Source organism: Herpailurus yagouaroundi, unplaced genomic scaffold (genome assembly GCF_014898765.1).
Source record: "Herpailurus yagouaroundi ecotype Mexico unplaced genomic scaffold, PumYag 160, whole genome shotgun sequence".
Taxonomy (NCBI): Eukaryota; Metazoa; Chordata; class Mammalia; order Carnivora; family Felidae; genus Herpailurus; species Herpailurus yagouaroundi.
The window spans coordinates 15,490,134-15,510,688 of NW_024412401.1; the positions used below are offsets into that span (position 1 = coordinate 15,490,134).

At 38.0% G+C, this 20,555-nt stretch overlaps 1 long non-coding RNA gene across 2 annotated transcripts in view; it reads right to left on the bottom strand.

The window, feature by feature from the left end:
- The window catches only part of LOC121034552 (uncharacterized), a 477,366-nt gene that overhangs the window by 236,889 nt on the left and 219,922 nt on the right, over nucleotides 1-20,555 (bottom strand). For both annotated transcript variants that reach the window (XR_005792500.1, XR_005792501.1), the window contains exon 2: nucleotides 15,495-15,591. This is a non-coding gene — a long non-coding RNA (uncharacterized LOC121034552). The remainder of the gene's footprint in view (nucleotides 1-15,494; nucleotides 15,592-20,555) is intronic.

Here is a 20,555-nt window from a genome sequence, read left to right on the forward strand (position 1 = left end):
GGGTGGAGACTTTAACATTATAATGAAGCAAAGGTAACAGGTGGAAAAGAGGAAGGGGCTTTGGGCAGCCTCTCCAGAGTCAGTATAAACTGGATGGGGTCTTGAGCTGGTGGTCTCAGGTAAGGAATGCAGGGCCCTGCTTATATGAAACAGAACTGGGAGGTTTACCACTGATTTATTGTCTCTGATACAGTTAGGCTATTTCATGGCCTGGAGGAGACTGTTAATTTTTGCATTCCTTTTGTTCTCTTAAAATCCTTAACTACTGAGGTCTTTACCTGTGTGTGTGTGTGTGTGTACACGTACACACGCACGTGTGTAATTCTGACACCTCACAGAAAGTTCTGCAAGAATTATGCTTGGGCAAATAGGGCAGAGATCACGGAAAATAGCTAGGGGACTAAAATTATTTCTCTTGAGTCACAAAAGCTGTGTCTCTTTGTTTTTTCAGGAAAACCCTAACTATTTCTGCTTACATGGGCAGGCACCAAATTTTATGAGGATATTGAAATATCTGGGGGGTAGGAGAAAGGAGGCCTGACAGGACTGACCAGTTCTTCCTGGTCACCGTGAAGATTTGGGGAGAAAAATACATTTAGTTCTCTGAAAATGCTGTTTAATAAGTAGCTAGTCTGGGTTACTGAAACATGTTTTATTTCTCTTTGAATCATTTTTGGTCTGCACATGACTTTCAACTCCTATTACATTGCTTTATGCTGATCAACATGGCTGTCTTTCAAGAGAACATTATCCTTCAGCAAAAAAAAAAGGACCAAAAGGCAATATGCCCAGATAGTAGCAATCATTTGCAAATAGACAAGCTAATGAGTCTCTTAGAAAGATCCTCTAAATGACTAATATGAGCTAGGAAGGTCCATCAGATAAATGCCTATTTTTGTGCATCTTCTTTAATTGACTTTGACTGACAAGTTGACTAATAACTTTGATGTCAAGGGCTTATGTCTTTTCCATTCTGTCACAAGCTGTAAACAATTTCATGCTGAGTATGATAAAAATGAAACTTTCTGCGTTAAAGGATAAGGAAATAATTTCAGTTGCTAAAACATTCAGGTATCTTTTATTCCAGATATTTATATTTGCTATTCCATTATATATACACTTTCATACATTTAAAAAACTTCGTGTAATTTTGCTCTTTGTAACAAAGGATAAAAAGTAAAACAATAAAGAGTTCAATTTATTTTGAATTCAACTTAAAGTTTACAGCATGATATTTATATGTCTTAATCTAAAATTGCTTCAGTTTTCCCAGTTTGTGCAAGGGGTGATTCAATTTCAGATTAATTCAGATTGCCTGAGTAATAGAGCTATTGTCTGCTAAATAAATCCATCATGATAACAATGCTGTCCATTTAAAGTAAAATGTTCTTGGTTTTCTGAGATCTGAGGTTTGATACTGGTTTTGATTTTGTTGAAGAATTGTAACATTCACTTTACAATCCTTTAAGAGAAACTGTGTCAAAAGTCCAAAAGAATGATATTCATCAATACTGGCCTTTAGTTCTAGTTTTAAAAATCCTTTTGTTTTTCAAGAAGATAGAAAAATACAAAAGAGGGTATGTATGTGTTTAAGACCTACAAATTCCTAGGAGATACTTTCAGCAACTGACATTAAGGAAGGGATTAACACCTTATTCATGATAAAGGATTTTCATTTTTCAAATTTCCCAAAGCTCTATGATTAATATGAAGACATTCAGATGGGATAACAGCATGACTATTTTTTTAATCCTTATTACTGTAAGTCCATTCTGTGCTAAAAGAACTCTTGGTGTAGTACTGTGTTATACGACCTTTTTTTTTTTTTTTTCTTATTCCATTTTGTGGCTCTCCTACAGTTAAGATACAGAAAAATATTACCCTGGGACAGTAAGGAAGAAGCAACATAAAAGGTAAATAATATGATGAGCCTTGATGTATACAAAGACTCGCAATCCTTTTTTGTATTTGCATTCTAAGTGAGAATACTCAATCTTAATGATGAAAGTCAAAATATGCATAGGGAAGATTCTGCAATCAGCAGCTATATCTAAACTAAGTTGGTCAAGGAATATGTATTCTGGATGCATAAAGGGGTTAATTATAAGGTGTATATATGTGTGTGTGTGTGTGTGTGTGTGTGTGTGTGTGTGTGTGTGTTGTAATTTTCATTAGGTTTAACATCTTCGAAAAGTTGTTTCTTGTTGTTAAGATTATCTGATCACTTTACAATTCAGTTGTTTGCCAAAAATTGAAATCTTTGACTCCAGTTAGAAAACCTACTAAAATAAAGTTCAGGGGCACCTGGGTGGCTCAGTCAGATAAGCATCTGGCTCTTGATTTCAGCTCAGGTCATAATATTGTGGTTCTCAGATTAATCCCCATGTCAGGCTCTGTGATGACAGCATGGAGCCTGCTTGAGATTCTCTCTCTCCCTCTCTCTCTGCCCCTCCCCTGCTCTCTCTCTCTCTCTCTTTCAAAATTAATAAATGAACATTAAAAAAAATTACTACATCCTAGTAGCAAATTAAAATGTACAGAAATAGAATCATATTAGACAAAATAACTATTTTGCTCTACAAAGATAAACAGCAAAGCAGAAAAAGGCATAGAACTCAACACGAATAAAATAAATATTAAGATTTATACATTTATTTCATGGTTCAGCTCCTTTATTCAATACAAATAAGTTTACAAGTTTACACAATATATCTATTAATATCCTTTGGGGGTAAAAATTCAATGAAATCATTAGGAACCTAACCTTCTTCCACCACCTGAAGAGAATGCCATTAAAGCCTTATGTTCAAACCCTTCTTCTAATGACAAGTCAGTAGTCGAACAAAGGCTATATGTAAGGTACTTTGACAATGGTATCATGATGACCTGAGACAGGTCCTGTGAAAAGTCAGGGATCTGAGTGGACACAGAAGTCACAAAAATATGATAGTGATACTGGTGAAGATATTCATGACTAGAGTGCATATAATGGATTTGTCATTTTATTTAAACCATGCAAATAACCCTCTGAAGAGACAGCATACATATCATTACTTAATGAACAATCAAGCTCAGAGAAGTTAAGCTCTTTGAAGATGGTCACATGCAAACTATATTATAGTAGAATAACAGTGAGTTCTCCACTGCTTGTAAATGTAGTAATTTTCCTCTTTGGCCTGAACTTTTTCTAAAAAATAGTAATAACAATAACTATCACCAAGGGTTTTTGAGTGTATTCATGAGATAATTTATATATAGGGTTGATATATTATTACCTGATATGTGGTTAATAATATGTTTATTATTATATAACTGGTCATTCACACTTGAACACATTGTATTAGTCAACTAGAGCTGTTGTAACAAAATGCCAGGGTTTGGGTGGCTTAAACAACAAAAATTAATTTTCTTACAGTTTTGGAAGCTAGAAATCAAGATCAAGGTTCTGGTAGATTCGGTATCTGATGAGAGCTCTCTTCCTAGCTTGCAGACTGGCACATTCTCACTATGTCCTCACATAGCCTTTTCTTTGTGGGTACACACTCCTGGTGTGTCTTATTTTAAGAACACCTTTCTTATTGGATTAGGACCCTATCCTTGCCACCTCTATCAACTTTTTTCCCCCTCTTTAAAGGGTCTACCTTCGGGGCGCCTGGGTGGCACAGTCGGTTAAGCGTCCGACTTCAGGCAGGTCAAGATCTCACGGTCCGTGAGTTCGAGCCCCGCGTCGGGCTCTGGGCTGATGGCTCAGAGCCTGGAGCCTGTTTCCGATTCTGTGTCTCCCTCTCTCTCTGCCCCTCCCCCGTTCATGCTCTGTCTCTCTCTGTCCCAAAAATAAATAAACGTTGAAAAAAAAAATTTTTTTTAAAAATAAAAAAAAAATAAAGGGTCTACCTTTAAATACAGTCACCTTGAGAATTTGCGCTTCAACGTATGGATTTGGAAGGATTGTGTTCAGTCCATAGCATTCTGCTCTCTGGCCTCCCAAACTTATGTCCTTCTGGAGCACAATACAATCACCCCATTCCAATAGCCCCCAAAGTCTTAACCCATTCCAGCATCAACTCCCAGTCCAAAGTCTCATCTAAAATATCATCTAAATCTGGTATGGGTAAGACTCTAGGTACAATTCATCTTGAGGCAAAACTCCTCATTAGCTATTAATCTATGGAACCAGACAAGTTACATGCTTCCAAAACACCTGTAGTAAAACAGACAAAATTCACAATACCGTTCGAAAAGGAAGATGTCAGAAAGAAGAAAGGAGGAGTAGTCTCAAGCAAGTTCAAAACCTAGTAAGGCATATTCCATTAAATCTTAAGACTTGAGAATACTCCTCTTTGGCTTTATTCTCTACCCTCCAATCCCATTGGGGCAGAGGTCATACCCCTTAAGCCCTTGATGGAGAACCTACCCCTTTGGTCATGGGTGGTAGCCTTGCCCCCACTGCTCTGGGCTGATATTCTGAATCACACCTTTTCTTGAAGTACAAGGAAGGTTCACGGTTGTATAGTAGATAGCTCTGTTGGCTTGTCCTGTGGAATCCCAGAAACCCAAAAGCCTTCCATTATTTCACTCAGTCTCTCTTCCCTTTAGTTCAAACCAGCAGTCACTGTCTATGCTAATAGAATCCCATCTCTATCCCTGAGGCCTGATGAGATGGCTGATAAAAATCCATAGATAATCTCCTTTTAAAATAAATATTTATTTATTTTTGAAGGAGAGAGACAGCATGAGTGGGGGAGGAGCAGAGACAGGGAGACACAGAATTGGAAGCTGGCTCTAGGCTCTGAGCTGTCAGCACAGAACCCAATGCGGAGTCGAACTCACGAACTGTGAGATCATGAGTGACCTGAGCTGATGTCAGATGCTTAAAGCTTAACTGCATAACCTACTAAGCCACCCAGGAGCCCCAGAGATAATCCCTTCTTGAAGTGATTATCTAGCTACACCTTTGCTGTCTCCAAAAGGGGCTTTCTCATTTTTCTGCAATGGGGACAGGCTGAGAATTTTCCAAATATTTAAGTGTTGGTCCTTTTGTGCTTAATTATTCCTTCTTCAATTCACCCCTCTCCTCTCACATTTTACTACAATCACTATATACTATGTACTATAACGCATATAATATTTCATAACTCGATGACTTTGCTCATCCTGTTTCCCTGGAATACTTACTGTTAAGAAACAAGAGAGCTCAGGAAGAAAACTCATCCTGTTTTCCCAGAATATATACTATTAAGAAACAAGAGAACTCAGGAAGAAATTAAACCACCAGATAGGGACTATTCAATAGCAGGACACTGTGATTTGTCATATTTATGTAAGGGCAACTTATATTTAAAGTAAACAAACTTGGGATACCTTGGTGGCTCAGTCAGTTAGGCACCTGACTCTTGATGTCAGCTCAGATCCGTGAGCCTGAGCCTCATGCCAGGCTCTGCGCTGACAGCATGGAGCCTGCTTCAGATTCTTTCTCTCCCTCTCTCTCTGCTCACCACCACCCCCCAACAAATAAATAAACATTAAAAGAAGTAAATTAAACAAAAAATTTTTTCCCATTACTTTCCTCTACTTATCTAATTTCAGCAATCTACCTATGTAGCTGTATATCCCTTTCATAGTTCCCTGGGAACACACGTGGTGCATGAGTGACCAGGGGATGAGTGAGGAGGCGTGCCTTGTGGTCTGTAGTTAGAAAACTATTAGACTCTAAGATGCTGATAGTGAAGAAGCGGCTCTCAGGAAATCATTCACTCTTTCCTCTGCTAGAATAGCCCTAGAGACCAACTATTCCATTCACCCTGGACTTTGGAGTCACTGTTCACAAACTGGCTTCCTCAGACTCCAACATCCTATTATAAACTCTCTATTTTCCAGACATGCAAAAGAACTTCCCATTTCTGCTTATGCCATGTTTTTTCATTCCCCTGGGCTGCCATGCTTTTTCATGTCTTTGACCATGGATTTAATGCTCCCTAAAAGTCACTCCTCTGCCTGAAAAGACCTACAGTTCCAGCCCAGATTAAATGACATCTCTCTGCAGTCTTCCCTGATATCTCTAGGCAGAGGTAATGACTCCCTCAATTATGCCTTCATAGAACTATAACTGCGATAATAGTTATTAGTTTATAGGTTTGCTTCTCTCACTAACATGTGAGGTCTGGAGAGCAAAGGTTCTATTTTATTAATTTCTCTTGTCTTTAAGGCTAAATATAGTATATGGTATATAGAAGGTACCTAAACAAAAGTGTGTGGGATAAATGAATGAATGACTGCAGTGCATTTCTATCTCCACCCCCCTGAATTCTTGTGGAGCTAAAAGCTGGTGTTTACCTTTATTGAGACCTGTAGTCCTCTACACCCCATTCTAGATTAGGAAATAAACAGACCAACTTCTCTTTCAGTCTTTGTAAGAATTAAGCTCTGTTGGTGGGGCCCAGCACTGTTTGTGGCTGTGTTTAAATTGTCAGTAGCTGCAAAACTAATCAGCATTCTTCACTCTGCATGAAAAGATCGATATAATTATAACATCATTAATGGAATACTGTGTTACATTTTATAATTTCTCCATTTCCTTGTGTCTGTCTATACTTTGGTCATCTTTTTCCCCTTTATACAATTATTGATGACTACAGTTTCAAAACTTTATATGATTCTGGTTAGGGATTTGCCCAAACTCCTGGTCACACAAGTAGGCTCTTTTTCCCAGCCTCCATTGTACTAGTGAGTTCTGGCCAATGGAACATGAGTGCAAGTGTGGTCTGCCACTTCTAGCCTGGCCCACAAAAACCCCTGCATGTTTTCCTTATGTCTTTTCCCTCCCACCAGCTAAATTAAACAAAACAGGGTGATTTTGAAAGTCACATTTTAAAAACAGCAAACCACAAGATGGAAAGGGCCCAGATCTTTGAATAATCTACTTGAATAATATAGTTGACCATGTACCAGACACCTTATTTTTTAGTTTATATGACTAAGAAATAGGGGTGCCTGGGCGGCACAGTCAGTTAAGCATGTGACTCTTGGTTTGGGCCCAGGTCTTGATCTCTTGGCTTTGTGGGTTTGAGCCCCGTGTCAGGCTCTGCCTTGGCAGCATGGAGCCTGCTTGGGATTCTCTCTCTCTCTCTCTCTCTCTCTCTCTCTCTCTCTCTCTCTGCCCATCCCCCACTTGCACCATCTCTGCCTCTCTCAAAATAAATAAACTTAAAAACAGTTAAATGGCTAAGAAATAAAATTCTATTGTGCTTAAGCTATTATATATTTTGGGGTTTGTCTGTCATTGACGCTAGTGTTATCTAACAGTTGTTTTATTTTGCTTATATTGCCATGACATTTAACAATATTGCAATGGCTAATGAAATCATAAAACAGGCCCTAAAATTTTGTACAAGTACATGTACAAGAAATAGGAATGAGGAAGGCACATTGGTAAGACTCTGGCTAGTGGCTGCTATAACTATGAAGGATCACTGACAGACGCTCCATTCCCAGAGATCGCCCCTATTTAACAGGCAGCTCTCATGCAGCCTGTGCTCCTGCTGTTTGCAAAACTTACTTTGAATACACAATGCCAATTACAGGCACTGCACATGTCAAGATTTTGACAGGTGTACAGAGAGTTATGCAATTAATTTTATTTATGCACTTCCTGCTTGAAATGCCCCTGAAATGAAGAAAATTGACTAATGCATCCTCAAAGGAACAGTCTTGTTTACCTCTTCACCCCAAATTACCACCACTCTTCCTCCCCACAAAAAAGAGAGATGGGGGGAGGGTGGAAGGAGAAAAGAAAGAAGAAGTAAAAAAATACAGTTGAAGGGGAATAAGCTTATTCAATAATGGAGTTTAATGTAGGATATAAAGTGGCAAAATTCTCCTGAAAGTTTTCAAGCTAGTCATTAGCTGCAAAAGCTATTAAAAAAAAAAAAAAAAAGGCTCAGAGATTGTGACCAGTGCCAGGGAAGGCTGAGAGACCTGACACTTCTTTTGAATTCTAAGACAGCAGGGCATTTCTTAGCATCTAGATATACAGATTTAATTATGCTGCAATCACAATTTTACTGACGTTCTTCAAAACTGAGAAAAAACAGGCTTTACTCCCATTCCTTTCTCAGTGATTGTGTGATACAGCTCGGAGCAATATATAATGACAAGACCACAAGTGCCTCCCTGGCATTTACATGATAATGATACTGTGCAATTAAATTATCTAATACTGTGTGATAAACCCAACCAAGACAAAGGAAGCTAACTAGATCAGAAAATAAATCTTCACAACTAGACAAATACTTAGACATATAATAGTATAATTGCTCTCATGTTCTCAAGAGCTAAATCTCTTATATTGCTTTTCTACATTAGGATAAAGCTTTCACTCATTTATTCACTCATTTGACACATATGCCCCTCGTATACGCATCACATTTTTAAAACTCAGATAAAATTAATGGCCTGTATATTATCTATTAATTTCTTCAATTGAACAAATGGTGGTAAATCGACAACATAGTAATAGCATTGTAAAATACTGGGGTGATATTTATCTTCTAAGGGTTGACATTAACGTTTGCATTATCCAAAAAGCAAATAACCAGTAGCGTCAAGAATAAGCCTGAAAATGCTTGGAGGTAGGGAGTGACGGAGACTTGGGGATATGTCTCCTCCTACCCTCCTCGGCAGCTCCCCGAAAAAGCAACTACACTTTGGAGGAGGTCTTCAAATATATGTTTCTTTGAAATAACTTTGAAAATACACACACACACATACACACACACACCACACTATATATATGTATATATATACACATATACATACACACACATTCTCACACATTTGTAAAGTTGACATCGAACACAAATATAGCATATATTTTTTATAGTTCCAAAGCATGTAATTTCTAGGTTATTACATACTTTATATATTCTATAAATATATGTTCCTTAAAACCTTGGGTATATAGCTGTTTGAAGCTTCATCTTCAAGAGGGAGTCCAGAAGAAGGTAGGCTTGGGTGAACAGAAGGCTGATCAAGTAGGGAATAGGAGGTTAAGACAATAGGATTGCCACAAATTTGCCACTGAACGAAATCATGTGCTCCTCCTTTATTTGTTCCCTGAACTACTTACTTTTGCTTTCCTAGAACGTCCCTCTGAGGGCTACACTTTATTCTTGGATCTTAGCTTGGCTGATCATCATTGAGGTGTTTACTCCCAGGATGCCTTACCCAGGGAAGTAACGCCAAGTTGAGAAGCTTGCCTTTGTTTTGCAAAGTGAAAGAGGAGCATTTGTGAAGGGGAGGTGGAAGGCAGAACTGGCAGACCATAAGTGGAATCTCATTTGGACCACTGTTAAGAAAGAGTCCATATGGAAGCTGAAGATTTGGAAGTTGTTTCCTTGAAAAACATCTGAATTTGTATATCATCTCTTCCACTAAGACATAGTATAACTATAACTGAGAATCAAGTGCTGAGAAGCAAGGGGAATAGTGATGGGGGTGTGGGTGGGGACCAACATGTAGAAAGTATTCAATTGCAAAGATAGCCAAAACCCAAAGATCTCTGCAGCAAGAATGCTGGTTGCATGGCTATGACCTCAGAAGTACCAGCGTATGGATCTTTGCCCCCTCCTCTGCTGTACATTAGCTGTGTAATGTAGCTGTGACATTATGGAAAACATCATTGAATCTGTCAGAGTCTGTTTCCTCATATTTCTACATTCAACTGAAGTAGAATCTCCAGAAAATATTTTTTGATCTTAGGCCCTTCTTCATCATGCAGTAAAACTGAACAATTTTCCCCCCGGCTCCCCACCCCTAAGACTTAAGTTTTATACTATTACACTGATAAGCTGTTTTGCATAAGACTTAAGTTTTATAGTGAAACACTTAAAAGATGTTTTAGTTTTGTCTGTGTGTGTTTGTTTGACATTTACTTATTTTATTTATCTTCCCTATTAGAGAGTGAGCAACTGAATTTTCCCTCCCATTGCCTGAAACAATGCCTAGCATCAAAGAACTAAGTAAATATCTGCTGAGTCAGTAACTAAAGCATTGTCATTATACCTACCTCAGTGTTTTAGGGGAATTAATGAAATACTGTAGGTAGACCATGGGGTTGAAAGTACCAGCAAGTATGTTCAAAAACAGGAGAAGCATCAAGGGAATGACAAAGAGAATAATCAACTGTCACCACTGTAGTAGCCAACCAACCAGGAGATATTGTAAGTATGAAGCATATTTACATGCACTCTGCATGTCAGAAGGTACACAAGATGTAGTATTAACAGGAAAGATAAAGAGCCAAGGAATCTCACGCAGGATCCTAGAGTGTCAGTACAACCAGCCATGCAGGAAGCATTCTCTCTAGCAGAATTGGAGCCAAATAATAACTCAGTAACAACTAGATTATGGAATCAGGAGAACACTGCATCCATAAGATGGTAAGGCATTCTTTAGGTACTATGGAAATAACTATAGATTTAAAATGTTCTCTAAAATAAAGATCCAAGAAGACATATGAAATATGAAAAAATAAAATTGTTTTGTCCTGTATGCAAATGAGCATAGTCCAGCTGAGGGGTTGGGTGAAAGGCAAGGGACAAGAAGAATATCTTATTGGTTATGTGGATTTGGATGTTGTTATCGAGGTATCAGAAATTTAAGAAGTCCACTTCATGTAGTCTGTAGACAAATTTTATTTGGGCAGCCTGTGGTGTTTTTTGGAAAGTTTACTTTGAATGTTTCTAAACAGGGCCAGGACCTGAAGTTCTTCTCACAATTCATTATACCTATGGTCTCATATTTGCCTTCTTCTTACCATGAATGCATGAAAGATAGATGCCACAGCAAGGAGAGTTGAAAAAGTAACAAACTTATGTATTGATCTGGAAGAGGATCAACTAAAAGAAAAACAGGCTAGAGGAAGGTGGTCAGGAAAACAGTGTTAGAAATGAGATGGGCAAGGTGAGATGGTTCAAAGTCTAGACACACAATATCTAGGTAACTACCACAGCGTTCTTTACTTAGGGCCTTGTGCTAATTTTCAGACTATGACTGACCTCCCAAAGGAGTCACAGTATGCTAAGTATTCAATGGGTAACACACGTACAGAAGAATGCATCAATTCATTAGGATATATATTTCACCATGTAGAATGGCTCAATGGCAATGGGTAAACAAGTAAAGCTTATTTATTTCTCACACAACGTTCAGCAGAGAAGCAATCTTGGACTGTTTTGCTCGATAAATTAAGCAAAAAGCCAGGCTCCTTCTTTGTTGTTGTTCTACCACCTTCAGATATTGTCCTTCTCTGCATGATACAAGATGTTCAGCAGAACATCCCATCTGACATTCATTTTCCAAGTCACTAGAGGAAGAAAGAGGAGAAGATGTGCATCCATCCTGTAAGGACATGACTAGGAAGTGGCCACATTATTGTACCTCTTATTACACTGGCTAGAACTGAGACACACAGCCAAACCTAGATACAAAGGAGACTAGAAACTTCATTCATAGGAAGGTGATATGCTCAGCTATTGAACTGGGAAAAATCTCTCACAGTCAATTTAACTTCAAAAGGATACTCACACACTCAGCAGAATTGGTGAAAATCAAACAAGCACATTGGTGAAAAACAACAAGAATTTGAAGAAGATACTTGAAACTTTTTTTTTCAGAAAATTTCTTTCTGAGTAGTTTACAGAGCAGACGAAATAAGCCTACTCTACTTCTGTCTTTCAAAGTCTAACTCAGGAGGTGAGGGTGAATTTCAGTGTTCAGGAGCTTAAACAAAACAAATACAGGCTGATTGTTCCCATATGTGCTTATGCTGTTGGCTGCCACAGAACAAAAACCTTTCATGATTGCAAAGTTGAATTATCCCAGGATTACAAAGCAGCTGTACTGGTTGCACACTGACATGGTGCCCAGACTGAATCCTGGCCTGACATTTCTTAACTTCATAACTTGATGAGCAGTAACTCATATAAATCTATTTTTCTTAATCTGTAGAATGGGGATTTTTTAATTTTATTTTTAAAATTTGTTTGTGATTTATTTATTCATTTTGAGAGAGACAGAGAGAGAAAGCAGAAAGAGACACAGAGAACCCCATGCAAGCTCCACACTGTCAGTGCAGAGCCAGATGTGGGGCTCAAACTCATGAAACGAGAGATCATGACCTGAGCCGAAACCAAGGGTCAGATGTTTAACCGACTGTGCCACCCAGCCACCCCAAATGGGGATTTTTAAGCTAGCTAGCTAGCTTACTTACTTACTTATTTATTTTTTAGAGAGAGCGCGAGAGCACAAGCAGGGGAGGGGCAGAGAGAGAGGGAGAGATTGAATCCCAAGCACGCTCTGTGCTGACAATATGGAGCCAGATGTCGGGCTCACACTCACAAACTGTGAGAATCATGACCTGAGCCAAAATCAAGAGTCAGACGCTTAACCACCTGAGCCATGCAGGCACCCCTACAATGGGGATATTGACTACTGAGGAAGACTGGAATTAAGATCTGATAAACCAATAGCACATGAAAGCAACTGGTTATTAGAAGGTTTTCAATAAAGTATCAGAACCCCAGTTGTTATTAACGAAGGCAGTTTGTTTGTCAGTTTGTTTATCCAGTATTTGTTCTATCAATTTCTTATATGTTCATGGAATCCAAATCTTTGCAAAGTTACTGTATTGACAAATAAATGCAGAGAATCCTTATTGAAGCATATCTGTTTCTTAGTTATTTCTCTTAACTGCTATTTAGTGAAGTTGTTCAATTTAACCTATAACAATAATACACCAGAATTAGATAGTGTAAAACTTACAGCTTTGAGGAAGAAAAACTATAAGTTTCATTTAATGGCATATTCCAGAATTGTTCTTATTCTAAATAATCATGTATAAAATGTGGATTCTTAGACCCATTCGCAACCTGTCCTACGGAATAAGATCCTGAGAAAAACATCCTGTACCTTATATACTTAATAAGCTCTTCAGGCTATTGTAAACACTTTAAAGCCTGAGAACTATCAGTCTAGAAATGCAAATATGAAAAAGCTGATGATAAAGGCACACAACCACACAGGTAATAGGAAGAAACCTAAGGTAAAGTCTGTTTTCCTTGGCCTGATAATTAGTGAATAAAATGTTTTAAGTTCAAGGTAAGACTTCCTCTAACATCTCCACCTTTTGTGAATCACCCCAATCCTTTGAATCAGTTCTGTCCTTATTCTGGAAGATCCCAAAAAGTTGCTGATGAATATCTGGGGGATTCACATGTTATCAAACCTACTGGCAGATGTACATCTATAGATGTCATGTACAATCATCAGCAATGTTCCACGTAGTAAGTGATTTACACATATTCTTTGTAATCCTTAAATGTCTGTAATGTAACTGTTATGATTCTCACATTATGATAATATCGAGATTAAGAGAGGATAAGTAACTCAGTATCTTAGACTTAGACAGGAAGCAAATACAGGATTACTTCAGAGAAAAAGCAAAGAAAAACAAGGCCCTAAGTGGCAAACATGCTATGTCTACGAAACAACAATAACTTTTTAACTCAATCCAAAGCTGAATGTAAAGTGGAAATTTGGGACTGTTTGTTTAGGAGCTTCTATCCAAATGCAAAACTCTTGAATGGAGAAGTAATGCAGCGTAGGAGGGACATGGACAATTTTGCAGGTGTTTTCAAAATGCAGACTAATGGAAAATAGTCTTAGACTGGCCTAGATTCCCTTCCCATGGTTCTCTGGTGGCAGGGAGGGTGGGGAGCCTTTGTCTGGAGATTCTAGCCTCATGTCTTCATTGCATACTTTATTTTTACAGGCTTTTACTCCACCATCAAAAAGTGAAAATACACACTGGAACTTGAGGATGGTTGAAGGCTTCTCAGAATGTCACATTGAAAATGGGCTTTTTTTTTTTTTTCCATTTCACGACACAGAGTTAAAATGTAATCTTCAACTGCAGGCATGGTATCTACTCCCACAGAAATGCTGCTGATTATTACCACTAGAGAAGCAAGACTCAGTAAGCAAGAAGGCCACCCAGAGAATGCTTTACAGCCTCCCAAGGTGTCAGCCACTATTGAATAACCCAAGCAAATCTGACTCACGGGGACACAGTGGTTATCTGGTTTGTCATCACTAGAGGAAATTTGTTTGAAAATGTTCAGGTAGGATAGTTAGATCAACTAATCCATTGGATCTTTTGAGTATCTAGAACAAAAGAGACTGCATTCTGCCATTACAAATGAATGCACCAGAATTCAAAAATTTTCAACCAGCAATCTGCAACTGCCCCAAACAAATGTCTTCTACGTGAATAAAATACACTAAGGCCTAATTTTATGTTATGTTGAGTGGAGAGAATCTTTCACATAAACATTTCTTTAATTACAAACCTTCATGGATAGATGGATAACAAAATAAGGATATATTTTAATATCTAATACATCATAAGGTCTTTGATAAAGTTTCTTATTAGTGAATACACACACACACACACACACACACACACACACACACACACACACTGTGCCAGGCAGAACTGTAGTTGCTTTCCATTTATTATCTCTTATTTCAATGGAATCTTACAACAACCTCATGATATAAGTAACAAAAAGTGAAATGACACTCAAGTTATTTGACTTGTATACCAGTTAGCTATACAGAAAGAATTAGTACTCACTCCATTAAACTGTGTCATCAGCCAGGACACGGTATTTATATACAGGAAGCCTGCTACAGTTTCATTTTACAGCAAAGGCGAATGGGAAAATTATAGCACACATTTTCCTATGTCAGTTTTTCTAAAACTTACCATTTCTTTGAAACATCCTCATCGATGTAACTTGTCAATGACTTACAGAAATCTTTCTCCTTTCAAGAGTTGTAAAAATATAAAGGAAATTCCTTCGCTTTGGTTTTCTGTCTGAGGGAAGGCAATTATGACTCTCTTTTAAATTACATTTTATAATTTGAGGGTCTTTCCCTCAACCAATGTTAATTCTTTGGCTCCTCACCTAGCACAAATGCTAGGGGCAGCATGACAGCATAAAAGGTAGAGCAGAGAGAAAAGTCACTCTTGTGCCAGTTAAGCTACATGATCTTAGACAAGGTTATTCTTTCCCTGTACTTCCATTTTCCACATCTGTACTGTGAGGGCAATACTACCTGCTCCTGGGGCCATTGTGCTGGCATACTGACCAATGCAAATAATGTACATATACGTAGTGATAGATTGATAATAACAAATTTGAATTCCTTATTGTATCCCACTCCTCTGGAGGAGCCAGAAAATGATCACTGGATGCGAAATAAAACAAATAAAGAATAGTTTTTGAATCTCAAACTTGTGCATTGGGTTATAAACCTTCATAATTTTTTATTTACACACCACACACACACACACACACACACACACACACACACACACACATTTCCCATTGCATTCTCTAAAGGTCAACACATTAAAAATCATTTAATCTTACCAGAATATGAAGCAGTCTCAATGTGGATGTTCCAAATTCATTTGGGATACTTCACTTACAAGAGTTCTACATCTTGAAACCATCTCCAACAGATTCCCTAAATGAAATGAAACAAAATCTCTTGGGAACATAGAAGAAAACTTAACTCCTTCCAACAACACTCATTTCAAATTCCTCATGTTATTTTCCATCTGGCTGCTTTTGCTCTAATTTTGAAAAAAAAAAAAATCACGTATGTATTCCCAGGCTGCAGGTCCACAATCCCATCTGAGGTACCCATCCCTGATGACACTATTGCCTGTGTTTTCAGATAATGCATTTAATTACATTTGTTTTTGTAAGTCAATGTATATTTTTAAATAGGTATTAGAAAGTAATAATTAGGGTATAAGACAATTTCAACATCAAATGGAGCATTTTCAGTCAATCTGTTTCAAAATAAATGATCTAACTATCAATATATGGCATGTAAAAGAAAGAAAGCCTGAGAGCCAACAATTTGTAGCCAGTGTGTCTCAGAAAGAAAAATAATTTGGATATTAGGGGTTTTTTTCTTCTTAGAATGTCTGTAGATGGATGCATAAAATAAAACCATTATATGATTTTGAAACATATTTATTCATTGCCCTTAATCACTTTAATTGCTATGAAAAACATAATTATATATATATATATATATTCATATTCTAGCCTTGACAATTTTGGAAATTGAAACCTCATTCATAAATTTCCCAAGTATGCTCTCTTACAAAAATTTAACAATTCTACGGTTCTTATTCTTAGCTCGCTCGCTCTCTCGCTCGCTCTCTCACACGCACACACACATAAAGTCAAATGTATTGCAAAAAATTACACCGCAATCACATAGAATACAATGAAATAGCATTTATTCATCAGCCCAACTCTCTCCCTTTAATAGCTATGTTGGTTTCATTACAATAGAATCCTCTTTAAAAAAGTAAAATAAAATCTTGGTTATGCAAATCACACTAACGAAAACACTGAAAACCTGATTGTGTGAAACATCTCAAGCTTAAGGAGGCATGTCACAGTGATCAATTTTAAATTAGTCACTTTAGAACACATTCTGTTGCTTCATTCTCCTGGCGGCTTCCTGGATTTCTATTTCTGCAAAAACAGTAATTACAATTGTACTGTATGGCATAACTGAGTCTCTCTTCCCGAAAACTAGATATGAAAATTAGTCCACTGGGTCCACCAAATAATATTGACATCTCAAGTCCTCCTAATAGGTTCACTTCAGGTAAAGACTTTCAACAAAGAGGGCTGTTCTAATTTCCCTCTCACTACAGTCCAGGTAAGAATTCTGTCTGGTTTTAAGCTGTTATCGTCTAGCTCCCAAACCAGCTTCTCTAGTCTGCAATGAGATTTTGGGGCTGGTTCTCTGCACACATTTCTCTTTTGCTAGCTGGCTACCTGTTAGGTTCTGCAATAGGGAGCACTGGAGAGAGATTGGGGGGAAGAGAAAGAGGACAAGGGACTTATTCCTTCATGTTCATTGGCTTTCAGTGTTGTCTTAGCAATCATCCTTTCACTGTGTTAGCAGAAATCAGTTTCTGTCTACAGATTTTCGAGACCTTCCAGAACCAGCTCATTCTGTCATCTCAGAAGTGTCAGCACTGGGCTGCTGGCATCCCCTCCTGAGAGTTCTTGAGTGAGAGTAGCGTTCAGCTCTCTGCTGAACTTCTCAGATTTCAACACTGGCTGCAAAGCACCACCTCCAAGTGTGGCCCTCAGAGCTACTGGTCTCTCTCCCAGGCTCCTCCTGATAACCTGATTCTTCCTTTCATTCCCCACACCCTAAAGGTGCAGCTGCTTTCTGTGACCCCATCTCTGTACCACATCAGCGCCCCCTTTGCCTCTTCCCAAGTTCCAATATCTATGTAAACCATCTTTAGATTACATTTTTCTTTGTTAAAAACAACAGGTATAATTTCTGTTTTCCTGAGTGGTCTGTGTTATAGAATGTATGTTTAATTTTTAGGCTGAAGATAGAGAGGGTGGAGAAAGAGGAGAAAAGAGAATGAAGAATCTAACAGTCTTTGAGATACTTTCTATTTAATGTATTATTTAATATCCAAAAAAGGCCTATGAAGCAGGTGTGGTTATCACAATACATATTCATGAAAAGAGTGATAACGTATATTGAGTTCCTAAATGTGTTACCATCTTCACATATATATCCATTTAAGAATCATAAACTTCTTGACAAGGGAGTATATTAGATCTATTTTATGGATGGAAGACTGAAGTTGAAGATAAATTATATGTCACATTTTAGATATCTAGTGAGCCCTAGAACTATAATGTGAACAGTCTGCTGAGCCCCAAGCCAATGGCACAATGATACACATCTTCAAATTATTAATAGCTTGATTACACAATACCAAAAAAATACATTGGTTAATATCACTACCGATCTCATCAGAAAATTCTTGAAGTACTGGGAAGTTGTCAAGTGTGGGTGGCATACAAATGATTTTCAAAATTTTAATTTTCACTTGAAAGCTCTAATTTGTTCACTGGCAACAAAGAGAAATACAAATGATTGCTTTCCTTGAAGTAACAAGGTCGCTTTGCTTATTTTTGAGAAATATATACCACATACCTAAGTCTCAAGAACTCTAGTTTGACTGAAAGTCAAACGTTGACATTAAAATGATGTTAAGTGAAAAAGTGGTTTAGTTCAGCTTGCAATTCAACCCATCACACAAGTCCTTTTGCTTGAGACAACACATACTTCAGTTTGCAGCTTAAGTGATTTATGCACACTTCACATGCCATCACATAGAATATTAAAAGGATATTTACTCAGAAGTTGTTATAAAACTAATAATCTATACTACTTAACCAAGGACACTGTTAGGTGAACTGTCACCATTTTCTTTAAATACATCATGGTAAAATATAAATAAATATAAATATATATGACTACTAACACCAGTTTGGTGTTACCACCTTGAATTCAGATTCCAACAAGTTTACCTACCATTGCCTTTGCAAAACCAGTGCAATTACTGATACAGTGAAAAAGCAAGTAATATCTTGGTTTTCCCTTAAAATACTTTTCACTCAACAGACCCTCAAAAAGTTCCTTGGGAGTCCATAGTCCAAGTACCAAAATTTTGAGAACCATTTATCAAATAATGAGATAGAAACAATAACTGAAGAATTAGAGTACCTCTAAGAATTCAAGTATAGAAGCCATCTTCTAGGCCAGGGTGGGCAGGGCATACCCCTCTCCAATCTCAGTGACATCACTGTGGTTGAGTATGAGTTTAAACTAAAATAACAGGATCAAAATAACTGATCTGGGACAAAGGAAATGGTCTTGCCTCAGTGTGGAATCCTGATGATGACTGCTTGTTAGCATAAGTGTTTACCCACAGCTGCGACTCTGATGACTTCTGCCCAATCAATTCTGCCCAAGAAGTCTATGTTAGTTGAGAGAAGAGAAAAATAAAGAGGGAGAAGGAAAGACAGAGATGACAAAAAGACAAAATACACACAAACTGACAGATGACCAGGAATAGAGATAAGGAGACAGTTAAATATACTGAAGGAAGGAAGGAGGTAGGGAGACATAAAGGTAGAGAGACAGAGAGAAGCACAATGACAGAGAAAGGAAGGGATGGAAGGAGGGACATGCTAAGAGAAAGAGAGAGTCAAAACAAGCAAACAAACAAACAAAAGAATGAGGATTTAATATTGCATTTGACTGCCAAAAAGGAGAAAGAATAATCTTTGCTTTGACATAGTTTTCAAATAGTCACAGTTATCTGAGAAGGTTTTATTTTTCTCTTGGGTTGGGAGGTCGGTTTAATATGGATGTATATGGGTGTGTGCTTAGGTGTGTTCTGTGATGGGTTTTGCCCTTCCCTTCTGCCACAATCTGCCGTGACTGACTCTTGTTTTTCTTAACATTTATTTATTTATTTATTTTGAGTGAAATGGGGGAGGAGCAGAGAGAGGAAGTCAGAGAATCTCAAGCAGGCCCCACGCTGCCAGCACAGAGCCCAAGTGCAGGGCTTGAACTCACAGAGAGCAAGATCATGACCTGAGCTGAAACCAAGAGTCAGACACCTAACCAACTGAGCCACCCAGGTGCTCCTACCGTGACTGACTCTTAATGGAGCTGGTGAGTTGGGGGCCTGCACTGGAAGAAGAAAGACCTCTGCATCTGCAGTCTGGAGGAGAGGGTCCTGATGCCTGAGGTGCAGTGTCAAAGCTTTAACTTGGTCATTTGTTCTCTCAGGTCCACAAGGCCTGGAGGAACAGAAAGAGACTTTAATGTATACTTTTCCCTCTAACCATAACAGTGCATGACTTGTTGTATTTGAAATAAAGAAAGCATTAATTCTTAATCTGAACTGTCACTGGTCTCGCCCATACATTATGCATGTTGAGATTCTTCAACACACAGTAAAGATCCACTTGGCACTAAAATACAATACAAAAACAAAAATGAAAACAAAAACAAAATAAAAAACTTTTTTCTAAATCTTAATATGGCTACTGTGAAATATAAGAAAAGACACAATGTAGGTAAAAAATCATTGCAGGTAAAAATTAAAACAACACACTAAAAAAACGAAAGGACTCTCCATCACTATCAGTGTATCACTACTAGTGTTCACTTGGAATGCGATGAGCAAGTGGAGAGTTGAATATGATCAGGTATCAAATCAGTTAATGATCAACAATGGGAGTTCTGGGATGCTCTTCTCCAATATGAAACAAAAGGGAATTTGGCATCAGGTACCTCTGGAGGCAGCACAAGCTGTATGGGGCTGCATGTAACATTGGGGGAGGGAGAGAAAATGTGCCAGGAGCTGGAAAGGGCTGCCAGTACCAGCTGTTAGGATACCAAACGGGAAGATGGGCTGTCCATGCGCTCCTGCCAATTCTGGTGAGTTTTGAATACTTTCAGACTGGACTCTGACTTTTGTTCAAGTAGAGTGACAGGTTTTTGTGTTGACAGTGGCATACTTTCTCTCTCTCTCTCTCTCTCTCTCTCTCTCTCTCTCTCTCTCTCTCTCT